Source organism: Musca autumnalis, unplaced genomic scaffold, assembly GCF_047663935.1.
Source record: "Musca autumnalis isolate F117 unplaced genomic scaffold, ASM4766393v1 scaffold_1, whole genome shotgun sequence".
Classification (NCBI taxonomy): Eukaryota; Metazoa; Arthropoda; class Insecta; order Diptera; family Muscidae; genus Musca; species Musca autumnalis.
This window is the reverse complement of record NW_027411644.1, coordinates 149794440-149813614: the sequence shown is the minus strand read 5'-3', so window position 1 is coordinate 149813614 and position 19175 is coordinate 149794440. Positions and strand designations below refer to the sequence as shown.

General features: G+C 34.4%; 1 long non-coding RNA gene across 1 annotated transcript in view; it reads left to right on the top strand.

The window, feature by feature from the left end:
* Nucleotides 1–19175, top strand: part of LOC141390885 (uncharacterized) — a 156819-nt gene that overhangs the window by 106060 nt on the left and 31584 nt on the right. The gene's annotated exons all lie outside the window — the stretch shown is intronic.

The window sequence follows — 19175 nt, the reverse complement described above, 5'->3', positions numbered from 1 at the left end:
AAGTACGAATTTCCAAAACTTGCTCAATCCTACACCCCAATAGTAATCTTAAATCAAAATTTCAGGATTCCGGCTCCATCGCTTCACCTAAATTTAAATTGTACCAAATTTAGTACCATTTAGTACTTTCCGTGCCCATAAGTACGAATTTCCAAGACTAACTCAATCTTACACTCCAAAAGTAATTAAATTCCAAATTTCAGGATTCCAGCTCTATCCGTTCAACCAAATCCAATTTGTACCAAATTTAGTACCGATTACTACTTTGCGTACCCATAAGTAAGAATTTCCAAAACTACCACCATATCTCAATCGTACACTTCTACGGTAATCTAAATTCCAAATTTCAGGTTTTCAGCTCTATCCGTTCACCCAAATCCAAATTGTACCAAATTTAGAACCATTTAGTACTTATCGTACATATAAGTACGAACTTCCAAAAGCATTTCCTTATAATAACACCACTTCCCAACTTTGATTACTCTACCAAATATGAAGATTGTAGCTATATCCGCTCAAAATATACAATTGGTGCAAAATTTAGTAACTTTTCGTACACTTATAGGTCGAATTTCCAAAAGCCCTTTGATATATCTTTCGAACTCTCCATAAGTGACCCTCGCTCCAAATTTCAGAATTCTAGCTCTTCCCGTTTGCCTAATACAAAGGGTACCATATTTAATACCTTTTAGTACTTTTCGTACCCTTCTAGGTCGAATTTCCAAAAACCCAGCCTTATCTCACCCCTACACTCCAACAGCAACCCACAGTCAAAATTTCAGCTTCCTAGCTTCAACGGTTTCGTCTGGACGATGATATGCCAGTCAGTCACTCACTCACTCACTCATCACTAAGCTCTTTTATATGTATAGATTAAAAAAACGGAACCCCAAGTTGAATGAAATATCTTGCAGCCATGGGAAGAGATAATTATGATTTCAGCAGATCAATATGATATATTAAAAAGAAACATAAGGATAATAATCTTGAAAATTATATAAAAATAAAGAAAAACTATATCTGGTGATAGAAAACATCTGTGTATTGTATTGTTCTCTGTATTGTTATTCTGATTGTTGGAAATCCAGATCCAATGCATTGGTGCAAATTGTCATGACAAAGAACTGGTGCAGGATGCCATGACAATGAACTGGTGCAAGTATCTATTAGTATTGAAAATCTGGTACTATTGACTCACTACCTCCATTGTCTATACTGACTCACTACCTCCAATGTCTATACTGACTTACTACCTCCAATGTCTATACTGACTCACTACCTCCAATGTCAACACATGGTTCCGCAGGAACTACTGACTTACTATTGACATACTAGTTCCATTGTCAGTACTGACTTTCGAATGACACGTTCATACAAAATGTCTACAGGAAATTTCATTAGTTGTCTACAGTTTGTCAGTAGTACTGATAGATTCACTATTGACATTTCCTACAGGGATGATAATGAACTGGTGCAAAATGCCATGACAATGAATTCGTGAAAGCGTGTGTCACTCCCTTGTAAATTTCATCGGTGATTCACCCGTATTTTCATCGATGCCAAATCACTTGCACCCATGATTCAACTCATGATTTGTCATCGAACATTTTGCTGGGTTCTCCCCCACTTAACCTTTATACTGTTTTCCCATCACCAGTTGCGATTTCGTCTAGTACTCCAACAACACTTCAATAAGAAATTTTCTTCTCGTGAGTTACCGTAAAAATATTCCCAACTTTTGGTTGTATTTTTTATTTTACATTAAAATTTTAGAAATTGATGCAGTTTTTTGTCTTTGGAAGAATGCTATCGTTGTTTGTAGGTGTCTACAAATTGGCTTGCTTGAAGTGATGACTAAGCAGCTGCTTGTAAAATGTATCGAACTGAGTGCCTTTTTCACGACTCCTTTGAACTGCATCCGGATGCAATTTAAATGTGAAAAATGGATGTCAATCGTTGGATCGCGTCCAAATGCGATTAAAATGTAAGGGATTGGGGTGCCTTTTTCACGACACCGATTGAACTGCATCCAGATGATGTTAAAATGTGAGAAAATCATGTCATTCGTTGGAGAGCATCCGTATGCGGTTAAAATGTGGGGAATTGAGTGCCTTTTTCACGACTCCTTTTGAACTGTATCAATTCATGAAAAAACTAGTATACATTGCACTACATCCAACTTATTGGAATTGCTTTGCCAAAGGGGTGGTCTAGGATGGCTTGATTTTTTTTAACAAATTTATATTACCCTCTCTACATTTTGTTGTAGGGTATAAAAATTGTCATGTAGGTTTCGTTTTTTTTTTATACTGCTCATATTACCGTTTTAAATGTTTCTGCTGTTTAACGTTTAGGCCATATTTTGCAACTAGGGTGTCCAAAACCGAAACCGGTTAACCGGTTTTGAGTTACAAAACTGAAACCGGTTTTTGGCAAAAACGCCATTTTCGGTTAACCGAAAAAACCGGTTATTTGTGTCGGTTAACCGGTTTTAAAAAAATAATAATATTTTTAATATGAAATTAAAATTGTATTCTTGAAAGTAAATTAAACTTAACTAACACATGGAACGGTTCATGTTGTAAATGTCAGATACCTTTAAATTTGAAAAATATTTTGTGTAAAATGTATAGTTGTGCCAATCAATTTCAACTGAAAGATCTATGAAACAACTGCGTATACGTAATATCACAAGGTAGTTTGAATGACGTTACTCATACGTTTTTAAATTAGTACAGTAAACTAAGAACTTGTCGAATTTAAGGTTGTAAAGGGTAACGATAATAACTGCATGTCTGATTCCGGCACGATAATTTGAGGTTCTCAACGCATGAGTGAGAATCCAGACTCAATAAAATGTAAACTTTATTCTTTTGGTACACAATTTTATATACATATGTGAGGGTTTTTACTATTCTTAGAGCACAATATCAGTATTAATTTTGCTGTCCTCACTTCGATGTTGAATGTCATATAACAGGGATATTATGAGATAAATTTATAATAACGAAGTCGTTATACTTAATTTACACCTTCCCGCACATTTTGAATCAAATATTTATAAATTGTGAGCCATTTTGTACCTATTTTACAAAACCGGTTTAAACCGGTTAACCAGTTTTGAAAATTTTTGAAAACCGAAATCCGGTTTTTGAAAATGTTGAAAATTTCGGTTAACCGAAAACCGTTTTATTTGGAAAACCCGGTTTTTAGGACGCCCTATTTGCAACAGATTTGGAACACAGAAATGCAAATATAGGCAGTTGGAAAACATTTTAAATCGTGAAAATTTATTTATAGTGTAATTGTTTAAATAACAATGACATTTTTTCTTAATGGTTTTCCAATTTTGGGACCACAGTGCAATGAAATTATAGTGCACTCAAGACAACTTCAATTATGTCGCTTAGTCTGATATTCAGCTTGATGAATGATGTTGTTCATATCCATATGATATTTTTTTCTTATTTAAACAATTTTATCATTACCATGACTACTACAACTGTTTTGTCTCATCTCATCACTTTGTGTTTTTTCCAATGAGTTTTGACAAAACATTAAACTTTTGCTAACATGATTTTTTCGAGTAAAGTCCCAATTAGAAAATTTTCCATTATGTCTAAAATATTTTGCACATGAATGGTGTGAACATTTTAATGCCAGAAAATTCTCACATGTCGGTCGTAATGCATGCATTAATTAGTCCATGTTAACATTGTCTGAAATTGTTGAGGCGAATTTACGCTTTTAAAAAGTTTAGATAATGCATAATGTAATATTGTTACCATTTTCACACATCTCCAGCTACCTACCTACAGCATTCGCCACTTAACTTTTTTATCTGTGATTTCAAATAATTTATTACACATTTGATAAAACACGACTAAGATACTTACAGTAATAATGACAAATACATAAGCATGTTGCACAAGGGCTTAGTTTCACGGAAGTATCTCCTGATAATGTTCATGTGACATAAGTATTACTTATGATTTGCATGCTGGGACTGGGTAAAAGGAAATGTTGAAAGATGAGTTGTTGAAAATAATCGGATTTAAAACAATTTTCAAAAGGAAATAAAACTGTTCACTACAAATATTCCTTCCAACGAGAGCGAACATTTTTCATATTAAATATTAAGGTCTACAAATGGACTGTATTCACCAACTTGTAATTTAACATGATGATCAATCAGTACTGATATGGTGGTCTGTATCACGGCAGGGGTTTTGTTTATAATTAAGAGATTATCATTGCATACATAGCAAAAATTCCCACAAAGCTGAATTTTGGTGGAGAGCTAGGGTTTACCATTAGAAACAACGTCCTAAAAGTCCCCACCGATACCATATGTGCAAAAAAAAAAAGTTATTCGCGGTCAATGGTCATTTTTGGAGGCATTATTCAGTTTTTTTGATTTTTCTCAAAAACGGTAAGGCTTAGAAAAGCCGGTTGTTGATTTACCAATTGTCTACAAGAATTTTTAAAAAGGACTTGCCATTTTCGATTTATTGCGATCTAAAGGTCAAATAAATTAGCCGCGTAAGTACATTATGAAGCGAACCGGTAAAATTACCACACTATATGTTAGTTATTTCCATAAGCTTTCAAACGATATCCACTTTGCAGTAATCGGTTCAGTAGAACCGGCAACAAACAAACAAACCCTACCTTCGGAAAAAAATTCAAAAAATCGCAGAGTTTTCGTTGGGGTCACACAGTGTTGCCGTGTGGACAAAAATCAAAAAATGTGATGTTAACTTGTACATATCGCTCATTTAATCAAAGAGAGACACATTTCGAAAAATCCACTTTCGAGAAAAACGCGTTTTAAGTTAGCGAATGAAATTTGAGTTCCTCACTTAAGAAGATTGTTGCATAAAAACTAAAATAACTACTTGGACCCTATTTTGCAAACTGCTAGCCAGATATCAGTGCTAAACTGCTGTGCAAGATCAATCATAAACTCAAAAAACTTTTATGTTGAATTATGCGAAACTCGTAGTAAATGAGCTGTAACTCGTCGAGTTTTAGAGATATCAGTATGAAAATTTGACACAAGATGAAGTAGAAGTCGTAGAAAAAATAGAAATTGCTAACTCAGAAAATGTATTTTTCGAGCTACGCCACTCTTTGAGTAAATGAGAGATATGCTTATGTTTTGATCGAATAGCCTTGAAATTTAATATGTGTTATTTTCTTAGGCACCTGAATATTAACCCATTTTCGTAAATTTCAGATTTGGATATATATATATATATATATATATATATATATAGTTGAAACTCGATTATCCGGGAACCTCCATTATCCGGGGTAGAAAAGAAATGTTGGTCTTTTTTCCATTTTCTATATTTTTCGTTATAAACCTTATTATACGGGAGTAAAAAGCACACTTTCCAATAAATTTCATTAAGCAAACAAAAGTTAAACAAAAGAAAACTGAAAATTCTCCCATATTACATAATTTTTATATTAATGGTATCACAAAAACCATGGGACAAAGTCAATTCAGATAAATCTGATGATGGTATTATGTATCCGTCTAAAATTTTGTAGATTACCTTTAGAAATATAACAAAAATGACTGACACTATTATTGAACTATACTATGCCATTTTTACCTAAAAATATGTTCAAAAACTGCATAAAAACATTGACTCCATTATCCGTGAAAATCGATTATCCGTAATGCCTCCGGTCCCGACCATCACGGATAATCGACTGTATATATATATATATATATATATATATATATATATATTTCCCCGTTTTTGCTATAATTCGCTAACTTTTTGAAGAATAGCCTTCAAATTTAACATGGGAGGTTCCTCAGGCCTCTCTTCAGTTTTACCGTTGACCAAGGTTGGTGAATGTTTGCACAAGTACTTATGAGGGCACAGGAATGAAAACTATCAACTTTGGTCCATATCGGTTCAGGTTTGAATATGGCTTCCATATATAATTTCGCCCGATGTCACTCAATTACGGATAATTACGTCATATTTTCCTAATTTAATCAATATCTCACATACATTGCGTGTTTAGTGCATGTAATACGTAAAATCGGGCGAAAATATATATGGGAGCTATATCCAAATCTAAACCGATTTTTATCAAAATCGGTGAAACTGTAAAAGGGCTTAAGAAAACATCTCATGTTAAATTTGAAGGCTATTTTCCAAAAATTGACCGATTTATAGCAAAATAGGTGAAAGATATATGGAGGCTATATCCACATCTGTACCGATTTTTGCGAAATCAAATCAAATGAAGGCTATTCTTTAAAAATTGAGCGATTTATAGCAAAATCGGGGAAAGATATTATATCCAAAGAGTTATATCCAAAACTAAGCCGATTTTTATGAAAGTCAGAGAAACTACTCAGGGGCCTTAGAAAATATTCCATATTAAATTCGATTACAATTGACCGTTATAACAAAATCGGGGAAAGGTATATATTGGGGCCATATCCAAATCTTAACCGATTTTTATGAAAATCGGTAGAGCTACTCAGGGGCCTAGGAAAATATTACATATTAAATTTGAAGGCTATTCAATCAAAATAGACCGATTTATAGCAAAATCGGGGGAAGATATATACGGGTGATATATCCAAATCTGACCCGATATGAACCAAAGTTAAAAATTTTCATTCCTATGCCCTTAAAAGTATTTGTGCAAAAATTCATGAACCTAGGTCAGCTCCTTCTATTTTTGTTCACGTTTGTATGGAAGCGGCAACACTGTGTGTCGTTCCCGTTGGGCTTCCGATTACACATGTGGGTTAAATGGGCTATTTTTGCATAAAATGACTTTAACATAGAATAAATCTACTAAACATGCTGCGATTTTGTTGGAATATTTTTTAAAGGGAGGTATAATTTCGCTCTTCAAGGGGACAGACCCGGTTACTTCGGTTATTTTAGCCGGTTCGTCTGAATATGTGCATATTTCCCTTATATGTGCATAAAATTGTGTGTTTTTTAGAACAGCTCTATATCAAGAATGGTTCATTCTTCAAAACGTAGGTCGATATAGCCCATCTTCGAACTTGACCTGCCTGCAAACAATAGAGGCATATGTACGAACATTTAGTGTAATTATACCCTACATCACTATGTGGATAGTTTTTCCGAAAATTCATATAACACCGCGAAATATTCGTCGTGAAATACCAAATTCATATATTGAAGAGATAAAGCGATTTTAAGATGTGTAAGGAGGTCGGGTTCCCACAAGAATAGAAACGATTAGTTCTTGGTGGTGATCGTCAAATATTTAAGGGGTGAAATATACCAAAAAAAAAACAGAATTTTTATTCGATTTTGTAGCAATTTTGTAATTTGCAATGATGGTATCTGATCGACGCGAAAAGTTAAGTAAGGTTTGGAGAAGCCTGCGATTTAACATGATGATCAGATAATATTTAGCAGGTGAAATAGACCAACAGTTTTGTGTGGTAATTGGTAAACTTTTTAATATAATTAATATGTCGTTATTCCTGGTAGATAAGTTCCATTCCGTAAGTTATATTTAGAAAAGCAACTCTTGACCTTTCCAGTGATGTCAATTATGCAGATTATATACAGGGATCCCACACTTTTAATTGTGTGTAGTGTAACTAGCAGTTAGAGCTAGCAGTTATATTTTAATACTGACACATTTTGGCACGAAGTAAGAGTTTGGTCAATAATTAAAAAAAAAAATAGGAGATTAAATTGACCATTGTGGGAAAAATATTCAAATTTAATTTTTGGTCCAAATTTTAAATTCGGTGACCATATTTCAACAAATAACGAACACGAAACTTGAAAACCAACTCTTGATGCAAATTATATCAATAATAAATGATGCAAAAATATCAATTAATAATTATAGCAATAACATAACATGTCGCAATAATAAAAAATAAATCCCTTGGAAACCAGTGCCCAGAAGATGTGGTGTAGGGTATCACATGACCGGTATCGTCCGACTACAGCCCTATCTTACTTATTATTTAGCTTTTAAAGATTTTTATTGACTCTGAGTTTAAATAAATACCCTTTTCTTCAAGATTTTGATTTTCCGCGAAAACTAAAATAAATATAAGAATATTTAAGCAGATAGATATTTAAACTTATTTTTTCAATTAATTTCTCGTTGGAATCGGGTTTATTGACCGTTGATTTTAAAGGAAAGCGGAAGATTTCCTTTTTTTTAATTACAGCAAAAAGGGAATTTGTATATACATATCACCAAATATTTTTGAAAATTTAGCATAGCAGAAACCAAAGTTTACCCTTGTAGAACACGCGACTTGTGATTGTAAATTATATAAATTAATTATTTTTCGATAAAATGAAATGTTTTTGGACGTGGCAAAAATTATTGTGTTATCGAGACCTCTTACGACAGTGTGGTGTAGGGTATAAAATTATGGTATTGTAATACCATTTTTATACCCTCAGCCTTTAGGCTAAAGAGGGTATTTACACTTTGATACGACCAAAAATGTGCCTCATCGAAATAATGGTTTTAGACCCCAAGTATGTTTGTACGATATCTGTTTCAGACAATTTTGAGTAGATCTAGCAATGTCCGTCCGTCTGTCTGTCTGGCTGGCTGATGCGCACGATAACTCTCGAACGGATCAATCGATTCGGTTCAAGTTTTGGGTATCGAAATATTTTGTCCAGATTCGATTTAAGTTCGAAGATGGGCCATATAGGTCCACTCCTTCAGGTACCTCCCCCACAAATGTTCAAAAATTGTGCGCACGATAACTCTTGTAGGGAGTAACCGATTTGACCCATACTTTGCACATCGTGTAATTTCTACCAAACTTAGATGAGGTTCCAATATGAACTCAATCGGTCCAATCCTTCGGGTACCTCCCACACAAAATTTCGGAAAAGTTCAGTTTAGGACCTGGTCTCGAATCGCTTTGATTTTTGTTTACGCAAGTTGTATTCTATTCATCTATACGACGATGTAAGATTCATTAGGGGCAAATCCATACTTCCGGAGAAAATAGCCTGAAAGTTACAAAAAAACCCTATGACAACGTGTGTAGTGGTTGGAGGGCAAGATAACTCTCGAACGGATCTGCCGATTCCGTCCAAAATTTGGCTTTCGTAATATTTTGTCCCAACTTAGTTAAAGTTCAAAGATGGATTATATCGGTCCACTCCTTCCGGTACATCCCCCACAAAAGTTCGAAAATGTTCGGAAAATTTGTGCGTTCGATAACTCTTGAAGGGAGTAACCGATTTGGTCCATACTTTGCACATTATGAAATTTCTACCAGACTTAGATAAGGTTCCAATATGGACTCAATTGGTAAACTCCTTCGAGTACCTCCCACACAAAATTTCGGAAAAGTTGAGTTTAGGACCTGCTCTCGAATCGCCTTGGTTTTTGTTGTAACATCTTTTATTCACTGTCCCCTATACAAAGGTACAAGTTTCCTCAGGAGCAAGTCCATACTTCCTGAAAAAATAGCCCGCAAGTTGAAAAACAAACCCTTGACACCATGTTTTTGGGTGGAAGCGCAAGATAATTCTCGAACGGAAATGCCGATTCCGGCCAAAATTTGGCCTTCGTAATATTGTTTCCAAACTTAGTTTAAGTTCGTAGGTAAGCCATATCGGTCCACTGCTTCAGGTACCTACCCCACAAAAGTTCAAAAAAAATTTGGATAAGTTCACTTTAAGACCTGCTATTGAATCACTTTGATTTTTGTTGAAGCAACTTACATTCGCTGCCTGAATTACGATGGTAAAAGTTGTTTCAGGGGCATGTCCATACTTCTTGCGAAAACACCCCGAAGGGTGTAAAACCCCCCTATGACACCCCCACGGTCTATGTCGGTCCATTCCTTTAAGTACCTTTTCCGCAAAATTTTTGAACTTTAATCCTAATCAACATTTTTGTCGGTTCATACGACCAAAATTTTGAAACCCCCTAAATACATATTTTTTTTTTTGTGAAAAAAGTGTTTCAATTTGCACAGGCTGAGGGTATATCTCTGTCGGCAAAGCCTAATACTTTTACTTGTTTTTCTTATTAAACTTTTCTACTTGTTTTGTTATTAAACTATGCAAAAATATAAAATTTGATAAAATATCAAACGCTCTATGTAAAATTCAATTTTTTCTTCTACATAATTTATCATAATTTTGTTCAAAGGGAACAAATCGATGTCGGAGTTTTTTAGGCGGCACCCGCATAAAGTGTTTAGTTTGGTCAGATTTTAAGACTGTGAAAGTTTGAGCACAATTGGAATAAGTTAACACGTGGGCCTCGAAGTTATGAAAATCTCCATTTTTTGGCTATTTAGCGACTTCGGCGACCCATTTCTCTGGAATGGTTAAAGGTTTTTGTCCATATTAAGCATTAAATTAAAGGCCATTCTGTTCTTAACATTTCTTGCTGAACAACAAAATACGTAAGTATTACTGAATGAAAACAAATGTCTTTTAAATTTTGTTCTAATTTAAATTTATTCAAGCGGTTTTGGAGCTATCTGGGTACAGCTGACCACTTGAAGAACTCTCTACTATGTACATAGTTCTCAACTTTCAAGTTGTTTACCAGCCTTTGCGCCTCCTGGAATTTCGGAGTTAATGTTTAATCTCTTGAACAACAAGAAGTCCCACATTTAATTATGCCAGACCTTTTTCTAGAAATTTTGGCAGTTCCTCTTTTGGAAGTTTGGATCGAATATTTCTGAAAAAATTTCCATCTTTGCTTCGTTAAGATTTTTGTCGCCTTTTGGCTCTTTACGGTGGATGGATTAAACAATGCCTGGTCAACAAGTTCAGGACTAAGATACCACAGATTATTAATCATGTTGTTATTTCCTTTTTCTGATATTTGTGTGTCAATGTTTTCATATTTCAATAGATTTTCAATGAGGTCTAGGTCTTGTTCTGATGCTAAACGTATCGTAGAATCTGAAGAACCATCTGTCCCGAAAAGAATCAAGCGTGGCTTAAAAGAAAATCGTAACTATGAAATTGCCATTGGTGCTTGACCCCTGTAAGGTGTCCTATAGGAACGTTACTAGTATCATTTTGGCTTCACTAGAAGCTATCGGAGAGGATCCCTACAAATATAAGATCTCTAGAAGCTTTATCCGTGAACAGCGGAGAATAAACCGTGAAAAATACACGCAACAACTTCAAGGAACGAGGATATTTGCGTGCACTGGCATGGAAAACTATTACCGGGTATTCTCAAATCAGAGCAGAAAGAACGGGTTGCTGTTGTGATATCACTTGGGGGTAAAGAACAACTCCTAGGCGTTTCTGAAACTGTCAGTAGATCAGGGGAGAAACAAGACTTAGCAGTGTACAAATGCCTAGAATAATGGGGTCTCGCCAGGTCGAGCAGATATTAGGTCGAGAGCTTCTGTACCACCGTACAGACTTATTAGAAAAATTGTTGAGGGATTTTTGACTGCAAGTTTCTAAGCACATCCGGACATCAACCAAATATATTCAAGCGAAATCTATAAGAATAGTCTGCGATTGACAAATCCAAGTTCGAAATAGGCGAGAATGTTTTAAAACTACTGCCAAGCTCACTTCCCAAGAACAAGAGGCCGTAGAAGCACCTTGCGTTTAAATCGTTCGAGACTGGTCTAACGCCCCAGAATGTTTTTTTTATTTATTTATTTTTTAATTTGGTATCCCGCACGACAACAACTGAGTGTTATAAGTGAGAGTTTGGGTTATTAATTTTAAAAAACGTATAATGAACAATATAATATTTATATATGTAGATATAATATAGGATATATTCGGTAAACATTATCAATAGGTTGACAAGAAATAGAAACAATAGGTTGAGTTTAATAAAAAAAAAATAGTGAAAACGATATTCAGAAATATTTTTTAGGTCTAAAACAAGGCCTAAACCGCATTGAAAATTTACTTATAACGAAGGCATTCCCAAACAAATATCAGATAAAGGAATTAACAAAATGATAAATCATATGTGGTACCTTAGTCATGAACTTGGTGGCCTGGAATTGTTTGATCTAATAGTGCAAAACACCGTAAAGAACCAAAAGACGGCAAAAATCTTCACATAGCAAAGATAGAAATTTCTCCAAACTTACAAAAAATCAACTGCGAAATTCCTAGAAAAAGGTCTACCAGGCATAAGTACAAGTGAGACTTAAATGTTGTTCAAGAGATTAAACATTAACTCCGAATTTCTTGAAAAAGATCCTGCAACTTGACCACTGAACATCAATTACCAGGAGGGGTCGAGGATCGTAAACAACTTGAAAGTTGTGAATGACATAGCAAGGAGTCGAGTTCATCTCCAAGTTGTCATCTGTACCCAGATGGCTCCGAAACCACATTATGGCAGTCCCTTAAGTAAATTTAAAGATGGATGAAAAAAATGTAAGCGTTTGTCATTCAAGCCATACAATGAATGTACAAAAGTCCATCTTTGTAAAAACAAAATTGCATTTGAAAATAGAAATGTTTGATGATAGCGAAGCCATTCCACGACCGATATATCTGAGGAGCCTCTACAAAAGGCAAAACATGGTGGTTGTGTGGGTTCTTTGGCTTTCCTTTTTCACTTGCAAAAATCATTGGTCATTAAGCTCGAATCTAACGAGAAATTAATTAAAATTAATATTAAAATAGATCTTCGCTCTAATAGGCAACATTTTCTAATAAAGTAAAATATATTCGTTTTCATTCCCAAAAATTGAAAATATAGGAAGAAAAATTTCTGTTTTTACAATAGACTCCATTTTTGCCCTTAGGCCTTTTTCGGGACATTGGCTTTATTATCTCGAATTCAGTAACACTTACGTACTTTGTTGTACTTTTATTACTTTAATTGAATGCATAATACGGGCAAATAGCTTTAACCGTTCCACATATATGGGTCATCGAAGTCGCCAAATATCAAAAAAAAAAAATGGAGATTTTCATAACTTCGAGTTCCCAGTAGCACGTGTTAACATGTTCCAATTGTGCTCAAACTGTGGCAATCTTAAAATCTAACAATACTTAAAGGTTTAGGCGGCTCCCCGGCTAAAAAAAATCCGAGATCGATTTGTTCCTTTAAATTAAAACCAGCCCAATGCTACAAATTAAGACCAAGCAAATATTGAATTTTACATAAAACGTTTGATATTTTATCAAATTTTATATTTTTGCATAGTTTAATAATAAAAAAATGGTATTACGATACCATATTTTTATACCCTACACCACACTATCGTAAACGGTCTCAATAACATAATAATCTGCTGCAAAAAACCGACGTTAAACGGTCAACAGTCTTAGTTTAGAACACATTAAGTATTTTTTGATGGTTTTTCCAACTTTAAATGACAATTTTACGATTTTGATGACGATTTTCGGCCAAAATCTGTTTGCATGTTTTTTGCATATTCTGCATATTTTGCACATTTTTGGCATATTCTGCATATTTTTTGCATATTTTTTCATATGCAAATATGCAAAATAAATACAAAATATGACCCTGTTATTGAATTCTGTTTTCTTTGAAACGAATTTTTGTCCAATCAGCATCTTCGTATCTTTATTATTAAAAAAATATGCAAATATGCAAAATCCGATTTCTAGTCATTAGAATACCTCGTTCTCCATTACACATTTTCGTTATTTACTTTCATAATTTGTTGTGTTTATTCGACCTTTTTTCCTTTTATTAAAAAATGAAAAGATAGTCAAGCTCGAGGTCAAAATGTTTTTTATTTATTCTTCATCGATATTTCGCAATTACTTTGAATTGCATCATCAGGATTATCTACAATAACAAATGGATACACAAAATTTCGATATAACCAATGCATAAAAAAAGAAGCTTAAAAATATTTACTTCAACTAGCGTAGAATCACTACCATCGTCATGAAATGTAAATATTGCACTGCTGGTTTCTTTCTATTGCGATCTATGTATGTTTTTCGTTTTGGCAATGAGACCTCTGTAACTCAACGCACTATTGTCGACGTCACTTTTAAAGTTCATGCCTTTTGTTGTTGGGACATTCAGTATGTGGAGCATCTCCATCGTGTAACGTTTGCCGTTTTGAAAACATCGGGTATTTTATCGCGTTTTCTGCGGTGAAAAATTATTTTTTTCAAACAAAAAATAATTCTTTTTATGAACATTTGCGATTATTTTGCCTATAACATCGATAGTATCAATCTGCATGATTTTAGTCTCATTTGATTCGCCGTGAAGTTTTAATCCACAGCAAATTTTTATGTAATTTTATGACCGTTAAATGGACCGTATTTTTAAAAAAGTTTTTTTCTTGAAAGCCAAAAAAAACCGCCATAACATTTGTCCGCAACAACCAACAATTGGCTCGCGAGCAGATTCGTACTGGGGAATTATTTCTTAACCTATGTACAAAAAATCTTTGATGTAGCGCGAAAAAAATTTAACCTTTTTTTAAATGGAATATGAAATAATTGAAAATATTTGTGATATTGTGATATATATTTTTTTCTTTAAAAGGAATAAACTTTTAGGCACAGCATGTACTTTTGTGAACGCAAACAGACTTAAAACGAGGATTTCTTTTAAGAAATAAACAGGAACTACATCAGTAATAAGTAGTGTTGCGGATATAAAGCATGAGTTGTTGCAAAATAAAAATGCGTCTAAAACAGTTATTTATTTGGGAGCGATCAGAAATCTTCTTTACCAAAAATTGCCAAGAAAAAGTTCCACGGTTTGATGCAAACTGCAAAATAACAAATATCGTGGACATGAGCAGATACTTCACATGTATGGAAATGGAGACGCAAGAGTCCGATTTCCATTCGTTTGGAAGCTACAGAGAGTGCAACGTACGGATTGCAATCGACTCAGAGTTGTAGCCAGATCAGTAATATATATCCTTTATGGGTTAAAATGCGATATCGACGGGTTAAAATGAGTTAGTCAAGAATGTGTCTAAAACAGTTGTTTATTTAGGAGCGATCAGAAATCTTCATTACCAAAAGTTACAAAGTTATACGTTTTGATATAGCACACGTGTTTATACCCAACACTACATTGTGATATGGGGTATTATGTCTTTGTGTCATTTGGTCCATTTGTTGTCCGATTCAGCTGAATAAACATTGAATAAATATTGCTTTTAGCAAAAATCGGTTCAGGTTTGGATATAGCTCACATATATATTTTCGGCCGATTTTAGGTATGTGGAGCAACAAACTCGCTATTTATTATTTAGACTAGAAATAAGTTCGCCAAATTATTTTGACCGATTTCATGTATTTGACGCACAAAACACAAAATTGGACAAACATTTTGATGAAATGTTTAAAATGTGAAGCAGTTTGGTCTAGGAAAATTTTCTCCAAATTTTATGGTGGTTTAGGGTATCATATAACCGGCCCGCCTGACTTTGATACTTTCCTTATGGTTTTATACTAAAAACGATCAATATTGGTCCACGTTTTTGTATACTGCATGAATAGAACATATTTCACGAATTCTAGTATTTTTAAGTTCTCGGCGTCATTTTACAGCACTGCCACATTTTAATTATCAAATTCCATTCGTGATATTTAATTTTTTCCATGGTCGGAAAAATTCCTAATAAAAAATTATCGTCATTAAAAAATACTTCCCGAGATCACGTATTTTTTAGGATTTAGCTTTTATTTGTAATGATCAGAGAATTTATCCAAAAAATTTTTGGCATACATATGTATGCAAGAAATGGATCCACGAATAGATACTTGCATTATGCATTTCGAAATTTCGTATGCTGTCATGGTATTGGACGAGGAAAAAAATTGATCACTTTTCTGAGGTGGGTAAACCTTTTTTTCTATATATATTCTCTATATCTACAATTGAATTTCAAAATATATAATTGTTTAGTTTCTGTGTAGACAAATTACACTGTGCAACAAAATGGAGCTCAAAGTCTGGGGGGTGGAAAATTCCTATTGGAGATGAAAGCCCTTGGTGAGTATATACAGAACCCCGAAGGACAGATTCGCCGTGAGTCGAACTTTCGCGATATGGCGTGATGAATATTTTGCTGGAGACCCTAAAAGCCATCTGGAATCAGTGTTATATCTTTGTTCGCTGTTGTTTAAGCTTATATTTAAGATGACATGTCTTCAGTCAAATCAAATGAGGATTTTTTTCGTAGAACATTTCGACCTTCTAACTCGCTTCCTTCAATGTCCTTTTCGTCCTTTATTTCAAGAACTGTAATAAAAGTGGCACAAGATGACATTTTTTAGCTTCGGAATATTCTACAAAAATGTCGCTCGGAAGATTTTAGGTACCGTTCCCAAAGACATAAAATCGATAAAATCTTGTTTAAGCGGTCGTTTTTCACTTTCATCCCAATCTTGCTCAGACAGCCCTATATCTATTTATTTCAATGTATTATTGTTAACCTATTGATGATCTAGAATTCTCGGAGTCATTAAAACAGTTGGATCTCGTTTTACTAAGCACGTTAATTTCATTATTTTTTGGAATAAAGATCCGGATATCCGAATTATGGAACCGGTTGTTCTGATTTTAAAACCGAATTTTTATCCGGTTTTTATGAACCGATTAACCGTATATTTATATCATTAGAAAGCTATTAAGATTGTCAATCAGATATGATTAATATGCATTAGACATTTTAAGCGGCTTTGGTGCTGGAACAAAAAAACCGTATTTTTGAACCGTTTCTTAACGTTTGTGAGGATAAATTTCTGTGCGTGAAAAAAGTATGATCCTGACCTGGGGGTGGAAAATTCTTTTTGTAGGTGAAAGTCCTTGGTGGGGACATACAGAACCCTGAAGGGCAGATCCGCTGTGAGTCGAACCTTTTAGTTATGGCGGGTTGAATTCTGGGATGGTGACCCATTATTGCAAGTGTAAAAAGTTACGTAACTGAATTTCAAGTGGGTTTAGGGTTCTACTGTCATCTTAAATATAAGCTTAAACAACAGCGAACAAAGATATAACACTGATTCCAGATGCCTTTTAGGGTCTCCAGCAAAATATTCATCACGCCATATCGCGAAAGTTCGACTCACGGCGAATCTGTCCTTCGGGGTTCTGTATATTCTCACCAATAGGAATTTTCCACCCCCCAAAATTTTGGTTCACAGTGTTATTAATAAATTATTTTAGGACACAAAAACATTGTCTACATACATACCTATGTATATACATATCATGAGCATATTTATGTTGATATGTATGTTTTTTTGTGTGCATAAGTTAATGAAATTAAAATAATCCCAAAGGCATACAAATATGTGTACGACAATGTAATCGAATTTCAGTGTGTATGTCGTAGTAAATCCCTACAACTGGTATTGTTAATGTTAATGATTATGTTTATGCTTCGCCCCACATATTTGCCTATGGCCGCCTGTGCGAAAATAATGTTGTATTATCACATTTTTATCAAAACATAAACAACATTCCATGTGATAATTGTATGTATAAGCACCACTATACATGTCTGCGTATTTGTGTACTTTACCCATACATACATGTACACATTATGTGTTTGCACAGATGCAGACGACCAAACACTCATAAACATTTACATGCTCGAGGATACAGAGCAATAATAAAAAGGATCAAATTGGCAGTGCAAAATGGACGCCACAGTATTGTCATGTACCATTAGCAAACATTAGCTGCCAATTAGTGGTACATTAAAAATTGCTTTAAAATAAATTACGAACATAAACAAACATGATGTTCAATTGGTCGAAACAACGAACTGACGTACAGCAATGGCGACAATCCTTACTGAGTTCCGGTAAAGGTAACCGCTAAACTTTATAGTTCAGTAGAGAGTTTAAATGTAATTTTTGTATTGATAAACAGTCATATATACATACATATGTATATTAGGGCTATAACTAAAAAAATACCACGCCAGTACCACTTGCGGAATATTGTCCTGATAACCAAAACGATTTGGTGAAAAAGTTTCCGCACCGACTAAGATTTCTACAGGCCTTTTGATATTTTTATACCCTCCACCATAGGATGGGGGTGTACTAAGTTTGTCACTACGTTTGTAACTACTCGAAATAATCATTGTAGACCCCACAAACTATATATATTCTTGATCAGCGTGCAATTCTACATTTACATGCTCGAGGATACAGAGCAATAATAAAAAGGATCAAATTGGCAGTGCAAAATGCACGCCACAGTATTGTCATGTACCATTAGCAAACATTAGCTGCCAATTAGTGGTACATTAAAAATTGCTTTAAAATAAATTACGAACATAAACAAACATGATGTTCAATTGGTCGAAACAACGAACTGACGTACAGCAATGGCGACAATCCTTACTGAGTTCCGGTAAAGGTAACCGCTAAACTTTATAGTTCAGTAGAGAGTTTAAATGTAATTTTTGTATTGATAAACAGTCATATATACATACATATGTATATTAGGGCTATAACTAAAAAAATACCACGCCAGTACCACTTGAGGAATATTGTCCTGATAACCAAAACGATTTGGTGAAAAAGTTTCCGCACCGACTAAGATTTCTACAGGCCTTTTGATATTTTTATACCCTCCACCATAGGATGGGGGTGTACTAAGTTTGTCACTACGTTTGTAACTACTCGAAATAATCATTGTAGACCCCACAAACTATATATATTCTTGATCAGCGTGCAATTCTACATCGATATAGCCATGTCCGTCCGTCTGTCCGTCTGTGGAAATCACTCTAGCGTCCGAACGGATTGACGTAGGTGGATGAAATTTTGGGAAAATCTATTATATCGCACCTAATCAACAAAAGGGAAGCAACTCAAAATTTCTTACTTTTCAGTAGAGACAAAAACCTGTTCATACTTAACTAGTAACTCTGAGGATACGAAGAGTGAAATAACGGTATTTTTTGACGAAAGAGTAGACAAACCAATGTGACATTTTTACAGTGGATGGAGTTGATCATTATCTATCGTTTTTTATTAAAAAGTGAAAATTTCCAAATTTTGAGTTATTACCCTTTTGTTAAACAGGTGCGATATGTACGTAGGACTTTTGGTATTGAAAGCGGGCTATGTAAGTCCACGCTTTCGTATAGCTCCCATACAAAATGACGCGTGACGCGTCGCCGTTTTAAGGAATTTTTAAGATATTTGTCCCATTTTACCACCGAATTGGTT